Here is a 22755-nt window from a genome sequence, read left to right as displayed (position 1 = left end):
TTTGTTCATCTCTTGACGGGAGAAAAGGAGACCGATACCACAAGCTGGTGATACCACATCTGGGGGACACCTGTAGTCTTTTGATGCCGTGAATATTAATCCTCTCACAAGACAGCCTCTATTTCTTCCCAATAACTGCAATATAGAGCACTTTTATCTTGCTTCAGTATGATGTAAAATGTGGTTCTATATGATCATAAAATTGGTTTAAATGCAATTATTTCAAGACTAGTTAATGGACATTTATTATTTAACAGTATCTTTTAAGGTCATTTGCAGCCAGGAAGGAAAAAGCTAACTTCTTTATCTTCTCTTTATTCCACTAAGAAACATATATTTGTTACTGAAAATGCTCACTAATGATTTTAGCTTATTTGTTAATTTAGGTTTGTTTTCTGATAAAACTGGGGTGCAGTTATTTGGCTACCTGAATTGGTAGCAAAGAATCTTTTAAAGAGAAATACTTGACTCTCATTACAGCACTTGTTTCTGAAAGGCTATAAGCTGCTACTTAGAAGTGGTACCAGACTTTCTCCCCATGTGAATTCATTTTTCAAGCTACCATCTTCAAGGTTATTATCCAGTTCAGGCAGAGGCTGCTGTTAATGAAAGCCAGAGAGCTTTCTCCTACTCACTAGTGACCTCTAAGACGTCTTCACCAATTATCGTTTCCATTCTAGTCTGTCGAAAGCCACTGCCAGTAAAATCTATAACAGTTGTTTCAGCCTCTTCTCCCTGTGATCCCTCATCCCAGGATAGCAGCTGGACTGGTCTTTGGATCGACAGCAGTTCAGCCCTCCCGACTGCTATGAAGTCCCAGGGAGTGTTTATAACATCAGCCTTCAGATGGCTGCTCAGTTCAGGGCAACCCTGTTTTCTCTAATGTTGGTTGGGCAGGAAGCAGGGCTTTGTGCAGGAGGAAGAAAAAAATATAGCATTGAATGAAATTATATTTTAGATTTTGGGAGCTGGAAGGGCTCCTGGAGTTTATGTAGGCAACCTTTATTATTAGTCTTGATCTTCATGTGGTAAACCACACTAAAATCTTTCTCCCTGCTCCCTGTAGCAGTGGGACGTGCAAAAATGGACCTCATGAAAAACACAAACCATCAGAGACTATTTACTCCTCCCCCTCCCCAACCAGAAAGGAACAGGGAGAGAATTAACCTAAGAGTCTGTTTGTGTGGCACGGTTTGAGGCACTGGGATATGAGACGTGCTTTTTGTTCTATACAGCAAACAGCCTAGTAGAAAACAGACAAGTAAATCAGCCCCTCTTCTGACCAGGGTAATATGTGCCACACTAGTAGCACACACAGGGCACTGAGAGTATGGAGGAGGGCATTTAAATTTGACTTGGGGAGCAAGTCACTAAAGGCTTCTTGGAGGAGGTGAGGCTTGACTTCATTCTGATGAAAGAGTTGCAATCAACTGGTAGAAATATAGCTGCCTGGGGGTCAGGAAACCTGAATTCTGCATCCAGCAAAGCCACTCATATGACCATGGACAAAAATCTATACATTAAAAAAACGTGGCAAGAAAACCTTACACAAGAGCATAGAGAAAAACGAGGCCATGCTTAGAAAAGAAAGGCCATGCTCCTTTCTTAAACCCTTCTGTCCTCAGACCTCTCCGACAGGTGAAAAGACCCAAAGAGGTTCACCATGGTGCTTGTCAACAGCAGCAGCTCCAGGGAATGGTGACTTTAAATATTTGAAATGACAAGTGAGAACAATTGTCTCTGAGGTCTTTTACCCTGAAAACCATAAAGGTTTGCAACTGGGGATTTATCTGATTGCCCTGGGCTCTCACACAGGCTGTCACTGTTTACACATTAGTTGGAAAGGTGTCTTCAGCTGGCTTCAGCCAGTAGCTCCCCACAGTAAAGATGAGGGTCCTTTCCTCAGACTTAGAGGCTCTATATTATTATCGTGCATTACTTTATTACTAGCGTATATTAAGTGTCTTTTCAGTGTCATGCATTAGACTGGAAACTGTTATACACAGGTGGCATGCTCACAATCCCTAAGACACATGCAGTTCAGCAGGAGAGACTAACACTAAAATCCATGATGACAGAACAATGTAATAAATCCTATAACAAGGCAGGGACCCAATGGACATGGATGAGATCCTGCTGAGGGGCGCAGGCAGCGAGGGATTCTTGGAGGAGTAAATCCTTGAGCACAGAGTTTGAAGGAGAAAGTGCAATTAGCTGGATGAATATGCATGTTTGTATGTTAGGGATGGGTGGAAAGGGATATGGTTAAAATAGCCTTCCGAACACAACGAATTGGCCATGTCCTTTCTTCAAATGCTTTGAATAAACTTCTAACTACTTAGTACTCAAAAATTAATCCCAGAGGGATGATATCTATCTTCGTCTCAGTTTTTATTTTATTGTATTTTTTTAGACAGCATCTCTTTCTGTCGCCTAGGCTAGAGTGCAGTGGCATGATCTTGGCTCTCTGAATCTTTTGCCTCCGGGTTCAAGTGATTCTCCCACCTCAGCCTCCTGAGTAGCTGGGACTATAGGCGAATGCCACCAGGCCCAGCTAATTTTTTTTATTTTTAGTAGAGATGGGTTTTTGCCATGTTGGTCAGACTGGTCTTGAACTCCTGGTCTCAAGTGATCTGCCCACCTCGCCCTCCCAAATGCCGTGGGATTACAGATGTGAACCACTGTGCTCAGCCTTCCCTTCAGTTTTAAAGAGCAATAAAATAAAACTTGCTCTACTCACACAGTAATTTTTAGGATAAACTTGCTGTTGGAGATGTTACAGATCATTTCTTCACAGCCCTCTCTGATGCCCAAATTTTCTATGCAGAAACATTCTTGAGAAGAAACTTTTCAGGCATCCATAGGCATTTTGCTAATGATAAAGTAAAGATACAGAAAGGGTTTGGTAGGCTTAAACTTCCTTTTTATATTCAGAATATTAAGCATTAAGGTTTAAGAATTTGGGTTCTAGAACCAGACTGGCAGCAAACCCTGACACTACAACTTTCTAGGTGTTGACCTTGGGCAAATTACTTAAAATCTATGATCCTCAGTTTCATCATCTCTAAAATAGAGAGAGTAATAGTCTAACCACTTCATGGGATAATCTTTGTAATGGATTTAACACAGTACCTGGTATAGAGTACATGCTCAATAAATTATCTGTCTGTCCATCTATCTATCTATCTATCTATTTATCTACTATCCATCCTACTTATATAAATCCCACTCCTCACCCCATCCTAACAGGCAGATGGACCAGCTGCAGTTCCCCTGCTTCCACTTGAATTCACATTTCCTCTTACTAAAGTTACCACGAGGCCTCAGGGAAGGGATTAAAAATAAATTTCATTAGGAAACAGATATGGCTACTTGCATGTTTTATGACAGTTTATGCTGTGAAAAATGAGAACCCTTTGGAGATATTTTGTAAAACGTTACATCTTTGAGGAAACTTGTCAGTGAATGTACATAGAGTGCCACTCTTCTCTTTTCGTGTTCCTGTCTGTGCTTTTTCCTGAGGAACAGATGACCCAGGATACATACATAATATAGTGACACTCCAAGCTATATTGTGGCAGTGAGGTGCATGGGCAGGTTGGTGGGGACACAGCAGCTGTCTAGTCACTCCCTAGATCCCACATAAAAGCACGCTGGCCAGGCTGGTCTCAAACTCCTGAAACCCCGTCTCTACCAAAAATTCCAAAGTAGCCGTGCGTGGTGGTGCACACCTGTAATCTCAGCTACTTGGGAGACTGAGGCAGGAAAATCACTTGAAGCTTGGAAATGGAGGTTGCAGTGAGCTGAGATCGTCCCGTTGCACTCCAGCCTGAGCAACAAAAGCAAAACTCCATCTCAAAAAAAAAAAAAAAAAAAAAAATGCTGGCTTTCTAGGGGCTTTTATCAGACCCGACTTTTCTTCTTTCTACTCCCAAAATGTGTATGAGCATGGATTAATCTTTACTCCAACCAAACTATGATTTGATTCACATTATGCTAGTACCTGGAAGGGATGCAGAAGTCTTGGTGAAATAGCTTAATTGTGACGTATGCAAGTATGTGATTAGATTAATTTCTATTGTGTTGGTTTGATGTGAATACAGTTGACCCTCCATATCTGCAGTTTCCACATCTGCAGATTCAGACAACTGCAGATCGAAAATATCTGGAAAAAATTTAAAAGTAACTATATAACAATAAAAAGAATACAAATAAAAACAATATAGTATAGTGACAATTTATGTAGCATTTACATAGTATTAGGTATTATAAGTAATTTAGAGATGATTTAAAGTACGCAGGAATATGTGTATAGGTTATATGCAAATACTATGCCATTTTATACAAAAGACTTGAGCATCTGCAGATTTTTATATTCTTGGGGGTCCTAGAATCAATCCCCCCAGTATATTGAGAGATGACCGTACTGTGGTCATTGGCAAAAGGGAAATAATAAAGTGAACTAGAATAGTCAGAGAAGATTTCAGGAAGGAGTTGGATATTTAAGGTTGGTTAGGATGGAAAGTTGAGATTATTTTAAAGTTGAACAGGGATTAAAATGTAGACTTCTAAATTGAATATTCAATTGCTAGGTCATACTGTTCTTGGCCATGGGGGATTGAAATATTTATCCCAGATTTTTCTATGTTGTGGGATTTGATATCGACAAAAATGTTTGTTCTCTTATGACCACTGTGAATGACTTCAACTCAGGTTTGAAAGTAAGAAGGAAAACAGGAGATGAGTAAAATTTTAAGAGCAAGCTGAGTATGGAGAGCTATGCAAGAGAGCTGCAGAATGATACTTGGTTAGGAGTGCAGTGCTTTCTGTTGGGAGTACTGTTGGTATCTATAAATTGTTTTTGGAGGCCAGATATTCTTTAGGGTGAAAAGGAGGAAGCACCTGGGTATATGAATCCTGCGGAGAGCAGTCACCATCCTTTCCCAGGCTCCATCATGGGCTATGGAAAGCTGGAGTGCTGCACAGTCTGAAGATATAATGAAGTTAATCATGTGGAAGGGCAAGGTCATATCTTGTAAGGTCTATATCAGCCAGAGATGATGAAGAATGGTCGAGAAAAAAGTGAAAGTAAAATAGAGGGAAGGGCATGACAAAAAGGGAAGGGGAAGGAGAAAGGGGCTGAGGAACAGAGGATGGGACACAAGGTGGGAGAGAAGTGGATGAGTGGAATTTTTTGTCTGCTGGCCTTTGTGGTTTCTGGGTAAATTGATTTACATTCTTAGGGCTGCTGTTGATTGATAATTGTGTTTGTTAAGTGATTCCCCAAACATTTCTTTCTGTTGAAACACTTCAATTAATAAAAAGATAATTATGCAAAAATATTAGCTCAAGAAGATGGTTCTTAGGTGATTCAAGCTCCTCCTAATCTCCACTAAAAAGACTTAACAGATGTTAAAATTTTCTCATATTCCCTTCAGATCTTTTCTTCTTTTAAAGGAAATTATTCATTATACAGGGTGTCTTGACCTCTCCTCTGAGCTCAGATTCACCTGCAAATTGGATCTCTCCATCTGCATGTCCCATAGGCACCTCAGACTCATTGTATTAAGTGAACAATTATTTTCCCCCATCCCCCAACCTGACCCAAACCTGCTTCTCTTCCAGTATTTCCTTCATTAAAGAAGGAAGCCATCATCAGTTCTAGTGGTCCATAAGCTTGTTTTGTGTACTCTACCTGCTCCTCCATCGCTAAGCTCACGAGTGCACAGGATGGTGCATCCATCCTGCCCTTTGCTATTCCAAGTGAGTGTTTGTAACTAGAGAAATAACCCTGGTATCCAGATGTAAGCTGATAATAGAGTATCACCGCATGCATTTTTTAAAAACAGGCATGTCTTGTTCTCCAAAGCCTTGTTTGTCTCTCTGCATACTTTGAAGTATATCATGCTCTTGTTTCAGCCAGCAGCTGCCTAGAGCAAGGATCTTGACACCTTCCTCCTATGCTTTAAGACTATGTATTTCCAGGAAAAAAAAAAAAAAAGAAACAAACAAACAAGATACAAACCTGATCAGTTTCCATTATCTTCAAGTACAAAAGGAAGTCTTAAATCCAAGGCTCTGCCATTTGTCAAGTAGAAATGATTTGAAGATTGAGGGCTATTTCTAGGGTATGTGTGTTTTCTGTGTGTACTTTATTGGGTATGTGACACTTTTTCCCCATTTTATAGCATGCCCAAAATGTTTTCCTTTCTTCAACCCCATCCTCTTATATTACATGTCATTTTATTTAACTATCTTCCCAGACTCTCCACCACTCTCTTTGTCCCAGTAGGTCTGGGAATCATTTTGTATGGGTCCATGGAGATTATGCCCACTGGTCCCATCAGACTACCTATGACTCTGTGCTATAACTGCCTGCTTCTTTCATTGTCTGACCCTCTCACTAGAAGGCAAATGCTGGCACGTCAGGGGTTTGTGTATCTTGTTCTCCATTGATTCCCCCAAGCTTAGCAGAAGCTCTTGCGTTTAGCAAGCACTCAGTGAGTGCTTGTGAACTGAATTAAGACTTTTCAGCAATTCCTAGATTCCTTCCTCTTTTTTCTCCCCTACTCTACTACTTCTATGGCTGTCTGGCTTCTCATAATCTCACATATGGATTATAGCAGAACCTCCATCCCCCTGACCACCCCATAATCCTCATGCTCCCAAATAAGTTTATGCACCAATGATAGATTCATATGCCCAAATCTTTTCTGTCACTTTCTTGGAAATAGTTTGCAATTGTTTTCTATTGCCTATCAGATTAAGCTCAAAGTCCTTTTATCACTTCAAGATTAATGTTCCTGGCTTACCTAAATATACAAACTCAGGTACTTGCTATTCCCAAATATAACTCCTGTCTATAGACAAGCTGATTTCCTTCCTATTCTCCCATCCATGCTTAGGTCAGGCTTACTTGGCTTACTACTTGCTCTTTCCCCCAACTATCTCTTTATGTCGCCCTTCTATCCATCCAAACCCTTCTTATCCCTTATCGCTCAAGTCAAGGAGCTTGAAGCCTTCTTTCAGTCATTCATGCACACACTAATCTTTTAATTTTATATCCATCTCTGAAATTTCTAGCCAGTTGTACATGAGTACTCTTTGTATCTAATTTCATAGACAATATCTTCAACTCAATTTTAAGATGCTTGATATCAAGAATTATGCCTTGTAATGCCTACCATATCAGAACGTGACTTAGCATGTTAGATTGATTGACACACTATTCTTAAACCTGTTGATTGATTGATATTCCAGAGTCATCTAAGGTATTAAGATATCAAGAAAAGTCATATAAAAATGATTCAAGATACTTAAATTTACGTACCTTCAAATTAAGTGTTACCTTGTTACTTCATGGAGTAAGAAGTAGTCCTATACACCTCAACCTTATCCCAGGCAAATATTTTTTAATGGGAACAAAATAATTGTGAATTATAATATTTGTATGGGCCCTAAGTGTTGGGAAGCATTGGACATAGCAGTCACCAGATGACTGGAGCTACAGTTGGTAACCCAAGCATGCAACAAGCAAAAAGAGGTGCAAATTCGAACTGATGCTGATATATACTAAGGGCCTGCTGCAAGCCCTCTCTACTCTCTATCACTAAGCAAATGGAGGATGAGACAGGTCTGGTTGCTGACACAGCATGCATAAAAGACTGAGTCACTGTTCCTGCCCTCAGGGCTTTTGAATCCAGTAGAGGCAACCGAGGAGCACACAAATAACTATGATCTGAAATAGTGTATCTTAGATATGGGAGGTGTATGTATATAGTGATAAACTACAGAAAACTGCAAGGTCTTGGTCTGGGATACTGTAACAAAATGGTATGTCAAGAAGAGAAGCCAATGTGAGAGACAACGATGCCAAATTTGGTTTTGAGCCCATTTGAGGTTAAACTGGAAGTGTGCTTAATTTTGTTAAGGATAAGTAAAGAATGAATGGCCTTGATGGTAATGTAATTTGGGGAGTTGAGGGCGTAGAAGTAACAAACAAGGTATGTAGATAAGTTGCCCAGAGAGGGAATGAGTTTTCCTACATGTTGTTTTTCCATCTCTGAACTGATGTTAATAATACTTGATTTCCACTTGACATGAAGTTCTGAGAATTATTCTCAGATCTTGAAAGTGCTTTATTTAACCTGTACTGATTGATAAAGAGAGTGGGCTTTCATGAGGCTGCTGAGAAATTCCTGGGAGGCTTTCTGAGAGGGAAGGGGGAAGGAGGTTGCTACTGCCTCACACTCAGGGTACTGCTGCTGAAAGGGAGTGGCAGCTTATACCACTGTGACCGCCCCTGGAGGGCACAGGAGGACATAGCACATTTTGGACCTGCCAGAAACAATTCAGTACTTGGACTTGCACAGTGGCTGTTCTTTCTTCAAACAACAAAACTGTAGAACAAAGCATCCCTGATCCTAATTAAGAAAGTTTAGATCAGCTCCTATCAGCATCATCATAGTTATCTTACATCCTGTTACTAATACCTTGGCCTATTTATAGCTGTATGCTTTTGCTTGGAACACTTTTACATAGATTGTTTCATATTTATACACATATGTGGTCTAGCTAGATAACGCTGCACCTTTCTTGAGTGCTTTCTGCACATTAAGCACTGAATTAGACGTTTTGCGCTCACAGATCTGGTGGTATGAGTGTGCACCAGTGCAGTTGCACAAGATGCTGGCCTCAGAAAGGCCTGCCTTTGATTTAATGCTCTTCTGTTGCCATACATCTTGAAATTCTGGATAATTTTTGAAAAGGGGGTCCTGCATTTTCATTTTGCACTAGGTCTCCATAACATGTAGCTGGCCCCGTACAGGGGTTATTTCCTGTAATACGTAAAACTACTCTATGCGTAGGACATACAATGCCATTTCATAGATAAGAAAGTGGGATCACAGAGTAATTTGCCAAGGTCCTTAACCCACCAGAATTGGTCTTTTGGTTATGGTCTGTGCAATTCCCAATCCTATGCTCTCAATCAGTGCTTCCAGACGAATGTTTATCCCGGTGTGTTCACAGCCTACCTGCATCAGATTCACCCAAGAAGCTTGTAAACATGCAGATTTCTCATAAGCAGACTCTGCAGACAGGGCCAGGGAATCTGTATGTTGGTTCACTGCCCGGGTGACTCTCGTACACCATTCAAGTCTGAGAACTAAAGCCCCACATCAATAGCTTTCAACCATGTTTGGCCCCAACCCAGGTAAAAAATTCGTTTTACATCAAGATGCAGTATACACACATGACAAAAGTATCGTAAGATAGTACTTACCAGCTGGGCGTGGTGGCTCACGCCTGTAATACCAGCACTTTGGGAGGCCAAGGTAGGCAGATCACCTGAGGTCAGGAGTTCAAGACCAGCCGGGCCACATGGCAAAACCCAGTCTCTACTAAAAATACAAAAATCAGCCAGGCGTGGTGGCATGGACCTGTAATCCCAACTACACAGGAGGCTGAGGCAGGAGGATTGCTGGAACCCGGGAGGCAGAGGATGCAGTGAGCCGAGATCACACCACTGCACTCCAGCCTGGGTGACAGAGCAAGACTCCATTTAAAAATAATAATAATAATAATACTTACCCTTACTATGCACGAGACACTCAAGATTATCTTACTCTATTCTAATTCTCTTGTAAATGCCTACGGTGCTTCATGGTACAGATCACAAAGGTAATTTGAGGAACACAGTGGCTAGATGAAGAGGAAATATTAAATAAGGCTTGAGTCTGACACTATAGAGAATCTAAGTCAAAAACACAGAAAGAAAGCTACTCTCCCATTTAGGATTGTTTAAATAAGAAGTCTTAAACTTTTTTTTTTTTTTTTAAACAGAGCTCTTTAAAAAATCTGACTAAAACTTGTGCCCCATTTTACAGAAAACTTCACATATACTCATGATTTCTTATATCTTTCAGGGGGTCTCTAGATTTCCCTTTTTTTGGGGTGGAGTGGGGACAGAGTCTTGCTCTGTCGCCCAGGCTGGAGTGCAGTGGTACTATCTTGACTCACTGCAAAACCTCCACCTTCTGGGTTCAAGTGATTCTCCTGTCTCAGCCCCCCAAGTAGCTGGGATTATAGGTAGGGTGGGGGAGGGGGCCACCACGCCCGGCTAATTTGTGAATTTTTAGTAGATGGGGTTTCGCCATGTTGGCCAGGCTGGTCTTGAACTCCTGACCTCAGATGATCCACCCCCCTCGGCCTCCCAAAGTCTTGGGATTACAAGCATGAGCCACCATGCCCGGCCTAGATCTCCCTCTTTTTCAGACTCTAGATAAGTGATCCTTAATTTAATTATAGCTCTATACAGAGGCAGAAGTCCAAAGTGGATGACCTCATTGCATCCTCATTACATCATGGCGGGGGAGGGCTTGAAGTTTCAGGAGGTTATTTTCTTTTAGCTTTAAAGTCATAAAGACTGATGCCCTTTGGCCATTCTTCTTTATTTTCTATTTATCTGATATCACAGGAATGCAGTCATTAGAGAAAAATATTGCCAAAGGATAAGGATGGCTGCTTAGAAGCATTTTTGGAGGCAGCCAATGTCATTTGTGAAGGTGGCAGAGGCCACCCAAACAAAGGCTAGGAAGGAGGACAAATGCACTTCTAGAGTCCCCAACTCTCTTGGGCCCCCCTGTCTCTGAACCAGGGACTGGGGCAAGGAGGACCTGGCATTCCATGGCAAATCTCAGGAATCTCCCCTACTTAGCCCAGGACTGATGTGCAACTGTGGCGTTTGGACAAGCCTAGACTATTTAGCTTTCTTTACCAGAAGACTATGCCCATTCCCAGTGATTAAGGAACTACTCAGATCATTTTCGGACTTGAGATGAAGACACAAAGGCTGAGAAGATGCTCTGGATGCTCAAAGATAAGACGACATTTCTCAATTGCCAGCACTAACCATGCTCTAGTCTTGCATACTCCTCTATGCATAGTCAACGAACTATGCGATTAGTATTAAGAACATTTTGGGGTAAAGTACAGGAGGAAATGATGGAAAGAGAGTTCAGGGAGAGTACATTTGAGCAGAGTTACTCAAAGTATGGTCAGTCCACACACTGGTGCCAAACTCAGAATTGTTCATTTTTGTTCAATGATGAACTGAGTACCCACTGAGTGTTTAGAAACGTATAGAATTTTGAGACTCCTTGGCACACTCGCCCATCTCCTCCCTCCCTTCCTTCCTTTCACCTGCTGGGGAAAAAAAAGAAAAAAAAGAAAAAGAAATGTATAGAACTCAACAGAGTAATTTTAGGTCTGTTGAATCTAGTAATAAATTTAAGCTTTTATTGTGTATGTCTACATTTTTAAATGGTTTTTCAACGAATTCATTCTTACTGTACTTTATGAAGGTATAATTATTTGAGAGGTTTGAAATTTGGGAGGAAAACACCTGGCCCCTCAGCACAGATAATGTTAAAAGCAGTGTTCTGAAGCATCAGACATATATTCAGAAGCCTAGCAAAGTCATTCAAAGATCAGAACTATGAACCTTTCCCTCAGAATTGGGCCACATATAAATTAATGTAATTATAAGTGGCATTTTTGTTACCATCTAAGAGGTCTGTTAGGAATGATCAATTCGCTATTCTGGTGACTTTTCTTATTATGTCACATAGATATTGTGGTTTTATCAGAAATAGAAGAAAGTGAGTACTTTCAAACCTATATTTGTAGTTTGCCGGGCCTTTGAACATATTTTATAAGCATTTACTGTGAGGTGAGAATGGCTATCTCCATTTTAATAAAGAAACTGAGGCACATGGAATGACCATAATTGAGATGCGTTGAAACCAGGAAGCAGGCCCAGAGTTCCTGTTGTTCCATCATCTGGTATGGCTTAACATCCAGACCCTGCTTCCTCCCCAGAGGAGATTATGGGGGTTGGGATTGTGTTCATTTATTGTTTAAAGCTCTTAGTATCACAAATAAATGGTCTATAAAAATAACAGGCAGCAAAGCAAAGCAAACATATTTCTTTAGCAATGCATTAAAGTATCTTACAAAAACAAGTTTCCACATGCTGAACTTTTCTTTCACTACAAATAGTTGTGGTCTTTTGTTGGGAAAGAATTTCAGAAAATGCACAATAATACATTTCAACTAAAAATAAAGATTGTATTCCCCTCTTAAGGAAATTGTGTGTGTGTGTGTGTGTTTGTGTGTGTGTTTAATACTAGTATTTATAGACCTAAGGGAGTGAGTGCTGCTAGAATTCAGAGAAGCCCAAAGATGAGAATTGAATGGTCCCACAGGGAGAAAACTACTGAGGAATTGAAAAAAGCAAGTAATGGTTCCCAGCATTATTTTAAAGCCATCTCAATAGATGCTGATGGTTCTACAGCAAGCAGCAAAATTGTGGAAAGACAACGTTCACCTATGAACACACATAGCTGAGTCCTTAAATATTTTTTCACGTGAATGATTCTTTGGGACTGCAGAAAACTTTGTTTCAGTCAAACAAAGCTACTGGTCATCGCCCATCCACAGCATGCTCATTCGTGCTTCCAGGCCTTTACCCATTACGTTCTTTTTGCAGAATGCCTGATTCACTTTACTTATATTTGTCCTTTTTGTCTTTTAAAATGCAGCTTAAAGCTCTGCTCCTCCAGAAAGTCTTTTCTAATTAACACGTGTAACTGACTCAGTCATTCCTTTGTGGCCCCAATCTGTACATTTTATACTATATTTCTATGCAGGTATTTTGCTTTATAGGTGCTTTTGGACTTGTGGGGGGGGGTGTGTGTGTGTGTGTGTGTGCAGGTCTGGGTGGTGAAGTGGCAAGATGTGGTGGATAGCTGTCTCGTCTACTTAGATTGTGAGACTCTCGAAAGCAGGGACAATTTCCTCAGGTTGTGGTGGTCAGACAAATTTCATAAGTGTGTGTGACTTTAGGCAACTCCCATAGGATTGCTGTGGGGATTAAACAACCTGACAAACGTGACCTGCAGGGCACCCGGTAGGTGTTCAATAACAGAAGTGCTCTTTTTGTGATTCTAGTACAAGGCTCAGTATGGGAGCTCTTCACTCCAGATTGCTAGTCTTCATGGCTATTGCTGTTGTGGTTGCTTAATAAAAATAACCTACATTTATTCTTCTGGGAGAGTTAGATGGTCATTGAAACTAATGCTGGCATTTAGGACACACCTTGTCTTTCACTAACTACTTAACTTCTTTGGGCAGGTTGTTACAGGCATACCTCATTTTATTGCACTTCACTTTATTGCCCTCCACAGATATTGCATTTTTTACATATTGAAGGTTTGTGGCAACCCTGCACCAGGCAAGTCTATCAGCACCATTTTTCCAACAGCATGTGCTCACTTCGTGTCTCTGTGTCATGCTTGAGTAACTCTCACAGTATTTCAAACTTGTTTCGTATAGTTGTATCTTCTATGGTGATCTATGATCAGTGATCTTTGATATTACTATTGTAATTGTTTTGGGGAGCTACAAACTGTGCCCATATAAGTCAGCAAACTTAATCTATAAATGTGTGTGTTCTGACTGCTCTACCTACTGGCCATCTCCTCATCTCTTTCTCTCTCCTCAATCCCTCCTATTCCCTGAGACACAACAATATTGAAACTAGGCCAATTAATAACCCCACAAGGACCTCTAAGTGTTCAAGTGAAAGGAAGAGTCACATGTCTCCCACTTTATTTTTTTTATTTTTTTTTTTTTTTTGAGACGGAGTCTCGCTCTGCCGCCCAGGCTGGAGTGCAGTGGCCGGATCTCAGCTCACTGCAAGCTCCGCCTCCCGGGTTCACGCCATTCTCCTGCCTCAGCCTCCGAGTAGCTGGGACTACAGGCGCCCGCCACTGCGCCCGGCTAGTTTTTTGTATTTTTTAGTAGAGACGGGGTTTCACCGTGTTAGCCAGGATGGTCTCGATCTCCTGACCTTGTGATCCGCCCGTCTCGGCCTCCCAAAGTGCTGGGATTACAGGCTTGAGCCACCGCGCCCGGCATGTCTCCCACTTTAAATCAGAAGCTAGAAATGATTAAACTTAGGAAGGCATGTTGAAACACCAGGTATGCCAAAAGCAAGGCTTCTTGCACCAAATGTTTAGCTAAGTTGTAAATGCAATGGAAAAGTTCTTGAAGGAAATTAAAAGTACTACTCCAGTGAACACATGAATGATAAACAAAACAGTATTACTGCTGATATGGAGAAAGTTTAGTGACTGAATAGAAGATCAAACCAGCCACAACATTCTCTTAAGCCAAAACCTAATTCAGAGCAAGGCAGTAACTCTCTTTAATTCTATGAAGGCTGAGGGGGGTGGAGAAGCTGTAGAAGCTTCAAGAAAAATTGAAGCTAGCAGAGGTGGATTCATGAAGTTTAAGGAAAGAAGCTGTCTCCATAACATGAAAGTGCAAGGTGAAGCAGCAAGTGATCCAGAAGGTCTAGCTAGGATCAGTGATGAAGTGGCTACACAAAACAACAGATTTTCAATGTGGAAAAACAGCCTTCTATGGGAAGAAGATGTCATCCGGGGCTATTATAGCTAGAGAGAAGAAGGCAATGCCTGGCTTTACAATTTCAAAGGATTGATGACTCTCTTGTTAAGGGTGCATGCAGGTGGTGACTTTACATTGAAGCCAATACCGGTTAACCGATCTGAAAATCCTAGGACCCTTAAGAGTTATGCTAAATCTACTCTGCCTGTGTTCTGTAAATGGAGCAACAAGGCCTGGATAACAGCACATCAGTTTGTAGCATGATTTACAGACTATTTTAAGCCCACTGTTGAGACCCACTCCTCAGAAAAGAAGATTCCTTTCAAAATATTACTGCTCACTGAGAAGGTACCTTGTCACCCAAGAATTCTGCTGGAGAGGTACAAGTGGATTAATGTTTTTTTAATGACTGCTCACACAACATCCATTCTGCAGCCCATGATCAAGGAGTAATTTGGGCCTTCAAGTCTACAGGCATATTAATATCTTGTAAGGCTATAGCTACCATAGATTGTGATTGTTCTGATGAATCTAAGTAAAGTAAATTGAAGAGCTCTGGAAAGAATGTATCCTTCTAGATTCCATTAAGAATATTCATGATTCATAGGAGCAGGTCAAAATATCAACATTAACGGGAGTTTGGAAGAAGCTGGTTATAATTCTCATGGATGAATTTAGGGGTTCAAGACTTCAATGGAGAAAGTAACTGCAGGTGTGGTATAAATAACAAGAAAACTAGAATTAGAAGTGGAGCCTGAAGATGTGACTGTATTACCACAACCTCATGATAAAAGTTGCGAAGGCATAAGTAGTTGCTTCTTATGGATGAGCAAAGAAAGTGGTGTCTTAGATGAGATCTACTCCTGGTGAAGATGCTATGAACGTTGCTGAACTGACAACAGTGGATTTAGAATATTAAATACACATAGTTGATAAAGCAGCAGCAGGGTTTGAGAGGATTGACTCCAATTTTTAAAGTCCTGCTGTGGATAAAATGCTATCAAACAGGATCATCTGTTAAAGAGAAGTCTTTTGTGAAAGGAAGAGTCAATGAATGTGGCAAAGTTCACTGTTATCTTATTTTAAGAAATTGCCACAGCCACCCCAGTCTTCAGCAACCACTACCATGATCAGTCAGCAGACATCAACATGGTGGCAAAACCCTCCACCAGCAAAAAGAGTACAACTTGCTGAAGGCTCCAATTACAACTTGCTGAAGAAGCTGATGGTATTTTTTTTAGCAACAAAGTATTTGTAAGTTAAGTACCTTATTTGTTTATTCATAATGCTATTGAACACTTAATAGATAAATATAGTGTAAAGATAACTTTAATATGTACCGGGAGACCAAAAAATTTGTGTAACTTGCTTTATTGTGATACTTGCTTTATTGCAGTGGTCTGGAACTGAATCTGCAATATCTCTGAAGTATGTCTGTAGCCCACAAGCTCTCTCCCAACCATCAACATGGCAAAATTTCTCTCCACTTCTGCATATAGGTGCCTTTCCCTCTTACCATTCCTCACAACACATACCCTCTAGGCTGTATGTTACATGTTTTTACTATTTCTTTCCCATTTCTAGTTTGCTGTTTGTCTTAATTCTGATCTGATTTCATCCATACAAAAACATCAGGCAAGCTACACAATACAGTTTGTCCTAAATGCTGTCTCTATGGTCAGACCTGATTTTATTTCACATTTATAACACAATAAGTTCACATTTATTCATATATTTTTATGTCCTTAACACTCTTCTCCATGTCTCTGTTGCACTAATGTTCTCATACTCAGAAAGCTACAGTGGTTTTTAAAAGTAAAAACGAAAAGAAAAGGGAGATATGGATGTGGGAGTCAGCAATCATTATGCAGGTGCCTGTGACCCAGAAATGAATGAAAAGAGGCCTGGGTTCAGGGCTGGAGGGCCTGGATTTCCAGATCAATTTGTCGTGGAATATATGCTATAAGACAAACCTTTTTACCTTTTGTGCCTTGATTTCTTCTTTGGGGAACGGACTAAGAATACTTGTCGGTTTGTAAGAATTTTAGGCTGAATTACTGGAGATGATGTAAACAGAGGGCTTTAGAAAACCCACATAAACTTTAGCTCTTAATAAAGATGATGATGATATACACTGATGTTTCTGTATGAAACCTTTTCTTTATCTTCCTTTGCTGCTAGTGCCCTTTGGACAGTTACCGATTAACACTGTATTTTGTTCTTTAACTTTTCATGTTACTCTATTAAGACTGCATGTTCCTCAACTGCATGCACCATATGACCACCTGATTGTAAAATAATTATTACATATCCTAAAATAGTTACTTTTCAAGATTTTATGCTTGAAAAGAGGCTGTCATCTTTCATTGTTTTAAATGCTCCTTTAAGGAATGATCCAGTTTGATGAACAGAAGAAAATACTGTTGTTTTTACTATTACATGTCTGTTGTTTGATCAAATATGGGATTATCCAATTCAGTTATCCATGCAGTTCATCAAAGTTGTTTCCAAACAGATTATTCTTAAAAATAAATCATCAAAAGACAAAGATTTACCACCCCTGAGAATATACAAAACATCAAACTACAGGTTCCAGAGCTCTTGCATAATAAATTCATAAAGTGTAACATCACGTCATTGTATTAAATATATGCTTCCTCAGAGTGACTACTTTGAAAGTTCATCTCAAATTTTGCTATACAACTCTTGCTGTATTTATGTAAAAATTTTGGGAGGCCAAGGTGGGTGGATCACGAGGTCAGGAGATTGAGAACATCCTTGCCAACATGGTGAAACCCCGTCTCTACTAAAAATACAAAAATCAGCTGGCTGTGGTGGTGCATGCCTGTAATCCCAGCTACTCGGGAGGCTGAGGCAGGAGAATCACTTGAACCTGGGAGGCAGAGATTGCAGTGAGCCGAGATCACGCCACTGCACTTCAGCTTGGTGACAGAGCAAGACTCCATCTAAAAAATAATAATAATAATAATTAATTGCAACATGTTAGCATCATACCTCACACCTAGTGCATCTTAGAATAGAACAGAACTCATAGTACATGCTCAATACTACGCAACTGATTGTGGCTTATTGTTAAGAGTTTGATATGACAGAAGTAGATAATAAAAGAATGGTTAAAAATATTACAAATGAAGTACACTTTTTCGTATGTAAACAAACTTGGAATCTAGCCACAGTAATCTTCTGAGATGCATATTCCATGATTGTAATGCTTTTAAAAGGACACATTTATAACTTTAGAAATTCAGATATTTGTTTCAGTACTAGAAAAGGAAGATACTAGTAAATAGTGGAAAAAGTTAATATGGGAGTCTTGGCAATTGAGTTCTTAAGTAATGGATGGCAAGTTCCCAATGGGTGACTATAGAGGGTCAATTTGGAAAGATTAAGGGACACTTAACCTGGGTTCTTCACTTATGAGTGGCAATATACTAAAATCATCTGAAAGAAATCCAGGATCTGAAAACATATGTTCAAATTCAGACAAATGATTAAATCTACTATTCATTCATTTGCTTAATTGAGCAACTCCCATATGCTAGGCACTGTGCTAGGCATTAGAGATACAGTACTGGACTGAATATTCACAATTGCTTTATTTTAGTCATTATCATAATAGCTATTAAGGAAAAGTAGAATATACTACTAAAGTAATAGGGGGCTTGGGTTTTATGAAATGGACAGGGGAAAGCATTCCAAAACTTTCTTTATCTGAAAAAAAAGTACTGCTAAAACGGTTATAATTAAGCTGTTTCTACTATTACAGAATTACAAAGTTTATACATCAACTTTGATAAACTGCATTGATAATTAAATTGGATAATCTCAAATTTGATAAAATGGTTTCAGTCTGCTTTTGCTTAGGTTATAATGTAGACTCCTATTTACTATATGATTTTTTGCTGAACTACAAAAATATTATTTAGCACTAACAGAAATAGAAAACTATCAGTTATTGAAGATAAAGCAGTTCATAATGATGAAATGTAGTAAGTGTACTGGTGTCAATATAATAAAGCTGGTGTAATATTACAAAATGTAGATCAAATATAAGTCACCTGCTCAGGAAGTCATCTTTATTATGGTTTTCAAGTACGTAAGCTAGTTGTGGAACCAGTTGAAGCTGTTTATACAAAAGCTTATTGGAGAAAGGCCAAAATATTAAGGCAGAAAGCAAATTACTATTGGATTGGAGACTAGATCTAGCTGCTGTAATTCATTAATTTTTTTTAGAAAAGTTAAACCTGGGTGCTTGTGTTTGTTGAAAGAGTAATATAATTAAGACATAACAAAATGTTATTTGTATAATGGGAGTCTCTGGTTTTGAACTGTCTAGACACTGAAAGTACCTATAAAAATGTGAACTTCATGTGGGTGGGGATTTTTGTCTATTTTATCTACTGCTGTTTCTGAAGAGCTTAGAATAGGCCCTGACATTAACAGAGCTATATATTTTTAAATTAATGAATGAATGAAAAGCAAAGTAAAAAATAGTGTCAATATTTATGTAGAAAAGGAAGAAATCAACAAAATGTCGGTGATGTCACATTTAACATAGAAAAAAATAATTTAAAGGCATTGAATAAATTGAGTTTATATAAAGAAACTACAAAAATAAAATTTTTATATTAATAAGGTAAGTATAAAAACATGACGGAACAATTCACTTAGCGTGTCATCTAGGAAATCAAATATTCAAATTGCAAGCCTATTTAAAAGGGCATTGAACTACATTATGTGTAATTTGTAGTCACAAATACCAAGTGACAGACAACCAAACTCCTACTTTAGGGAGGCTACCATAAGACTTTCAAGAGATTGTTTTGCTTTCTATGTGACTTTACAAAACTATAGTATGGAAGGTACAATAATGTGGGTATAACTATACTGATACATTTATGAACTCATATGCAACCATTGTTCCTTTGAGATGATGCTATGAATATTGATTTTCACCTGCACTTTTCCAGCATTGCTAAAGACCAGTGCATAACTCACTGCAGTATAACTTCCATGTGTCTTGTTCTTTGTTCTGCTGTGCCAATTTGCACTGCCAACTGACGCTGTGACAGTCTGCTGAAAGGCTCTCACTTAGGAAGAGCCACCCAATTTCTGGGGACTGTTCCCCGGGGTTGACCACCAGCTCTATTGCCTCTAGCGCTTCATTGTCATGTCATTCCATTTTTAATTTTTTAACCTACTTTTGAAGTGTTTCCTCCTAACCAAGTACAGTACACCTTGGTTTATGCAGATATTCATTTAAAAAACTCATTGAAATATCAATGATCAGCAATTCCTATGTATGGATAAAAATGAGTAATTACAGTAAAATCACAGAGCAGTAAAATTAGTGGCACTGTGGTAATCTGTAGGAGACAGAACAGAGTCACTTTGCTACCCAGTCAATAATATTTATTGGGAAGATACTTTGCATACTATGTAAACTCTTCTCTACTCCCAGTTGTAGACTTTAATTATCCTCCTATATTTTCAATTCTCCTATATTTTCAATGATGCTTCTTAGAAATTTAAAAGAATGTGGAAGTTCAGGAGAACATACAAGTCAACAAAAGTCATTTAGGAAATTGGGTATCTACTAATTGCTAAGCACTGTTCTAGGTTCTAGGCAAAAATAAATAAGACATATCCCCTTCCTTTTCCTAGTGCACAGTTGGATAGGGGACCAGCCAGGTACACAGTGCAAGGACAGCAACAGTAGAGGTATGTCCAAGGTACAGAAGTAGTGTACAGGGAGTGATTAATTAACTGTGGGTGTGGGGAGAAATAGCGGTGTCAGAATAGGTTTTGAAAGGAAGGTTTTTAAAGATCAACTCTGAGGCCATCAGGCAGGAAAGAGGGGAGGACATTCCAGGAAGACAGAACAGATGACACAAAGGCGCGGAGGAGTCAAGCAATATGGTGTGTTCGGGGAATTCCAAGCAAATCAACATTGCTGAACCTGGAGTGCTTGTGGGAAACAGGAGAATAAACAACTCTTGGAGGTTATGTTTGTGAGGTGTGGAGCGGCGCAAAAAAGCATTGTGGAGTGGCACAAAAAAGCATTGAGCTGATCCTTGCTTGATCTGACAGTTTATGTATATACTGATGACTATGAAGACAAGTATAGGTTAAATTATCACAAGGACTTTCCAGTCCTTCTATGACAATATATACAATGTAAAAGGCAACCTCTTTATGCAGTTTTAAAAATACAATATATCGTTTCTTTTGAGGCTCTTGTCCATTTCAGTGATTCTACATTTTAAGTAGTGAACGTTGACACAACAAAAATTCACCTTGCCAAAGACAGGCAGGCAATCAGGACCCAGTTTATTCGTGACAAGGACTGATTATTCTTTCCTCATGGACATTAACCTCGTTTCTCTTTAACTGAGACTGCTTTTTGTTACCTTACATAACTGTCCATCCTGTAGTTTCCTGTGTGGTTAAATGAAAGATTGTAAATAGCTTCGTAGTACCTAAAACAAAGTACGCCATCAACAAATAATTATTGACTGGCCAACTCTATCAGACGTTGGATACATCTAATGCACATGTGCAGTTTTAAGAGTTTATTATTAATCTGCTGAATCTGTCACATTTGATAAATTCTTTGTTTACAAATGACTACAATCTGTTAATGCTCATTTGTATGAATTCAACATGTTTCCCACTTTGCTCTTTAAAAAGAATGCTATAAGGTTGACTGCTGCTAACTGTTAGGTGAAGAATATTCCCCTAGAACAGCACAGCTTGGCATGTGGTAGAATGGTACCCAACAAGCGTTTATTGGGTACCACTCTACCACAGAATGAATTATTAATAGCTTATAATCAAGGCCTTCAATTCTTTTTTTTTTTTTTTTTTGAGACGGAGTCTGGCTCTGTCGCCCAGGCTGGAGTGCAGTGGCCGGATCTCAGCTCACTGCAAGCTCCGCCTCCCGGGTTTACCCCATTTTCCTGCCTCAGCCTCCCGAGTAGCTGGGACTGCAGGTGCCCGCCATCACGCCTGGCTAGTTTTTTGTATTTTTTAGTGAAGACGGGGTTTCACCGTGTTAGCCAGGATGGTCTCCATCTCCTGACCTAGTGATCCGCCCGTCTCGGCCTCCCAAAGTGCTGGGATTACAGGCTTGAGCCACCACGGCCGGCCGGCCTTCAATTCTTAAACAACTAAGCCTTTTTATTTTCAGCTTTGACCATATGGAGAAGTACTGTCCAACAGAGATATAATGTAATGTAAACCACATATGTAAGTTTATATTTTTTAGGATCCACATTTGAAAAAGTAAAAAAGAAACAGTTGAAATTGATTTAATAATATATTTTATTTAACCTAGTATATCAAAATATTAGCATTTTAATATGCAATGGTTATAATATTTATTAAAGAGATAGCTTACTCTCTTTTTTTCTACTAAGTATTTAAAAATGTGGTGTGCATTTTATATATATAGCACATCCCAATTGAGGTAATAAATTTCCATTGAAATACTTGATCGGTATATAGATTTCAGAAAATTTATAGTTGAAAAGGTAGATTCACATACTTAACATACTTTCAAACATAACAAAATTTTTCAGTCGCTGAATCAAATCAGTTTTTAAGTGTAAATTATTTGAAATTGAGTAAAATTAAAAATTCAGGCAACATGTTAAGAGCTCTGTAGTCACATGTAACTAGTACTGGACCCGGTAGTTCTAGAGAATTCTACTCCATAGGGCTGACGGTAGGCAATGATCTTTTCCCACTTTTCACTGTAGATTTAGCACTTTTTAGATCTTTATTTCCCTTTTGTTTTGTCAGTACTTCAATTTTCTTCCGAAACTTTCATTACCCTAATACATTAAGTTAGGAATCTGTGAATTGAACATGCCACATTTGGTTAATAACCCAAAAGAAAATTACTCAAAGCCTTAAAATATTCCTTTTGTCATTTCTCCATAGTCACAGGCACAGAAGCTATATATAGTAACACAAAAAAATTTTGCTCACGAGCATTTTCATATTTAAGGACTAGGGTTAAACAGTATTGACTCCATCACAATAATGCCTCATGTCATTTTTTTCCCTCTCCCATGTTTAAGGATCTATCTACCAATGCTATTTTAAGGGGAGAAGAGCTCATATAGAGACAGACAGTAATTCCTTTTGAAAAACATAGTGACTTTTTTTTTTTAACCTGGGCAAAGTTCATTTTCACTTAGTTTTCACTACATACCAAACTTAAAACTGTAGATATTAATAAGGATTATTTGAATGGCA

Source organism: Theropithecus gelada, chromosome 1, assembly GCF_003255815.1.
Source record: "Theropithecus gelada isolate Dixy chromosome 1, Tgel_1.0, whole genome shotgun sequence".
Taxonomy (NCBI): domain Eukaryota; kingdom Metazoa; phylum Chordata; class Mammalia; order Primates; family Cercopithecidae; genus Theropithecus; species Theropithecus gelada.
The sequence above is the reverse complement of the archived record's forward strand: the minus strand, read 5'-3'. Positions refer to the sequence as shown.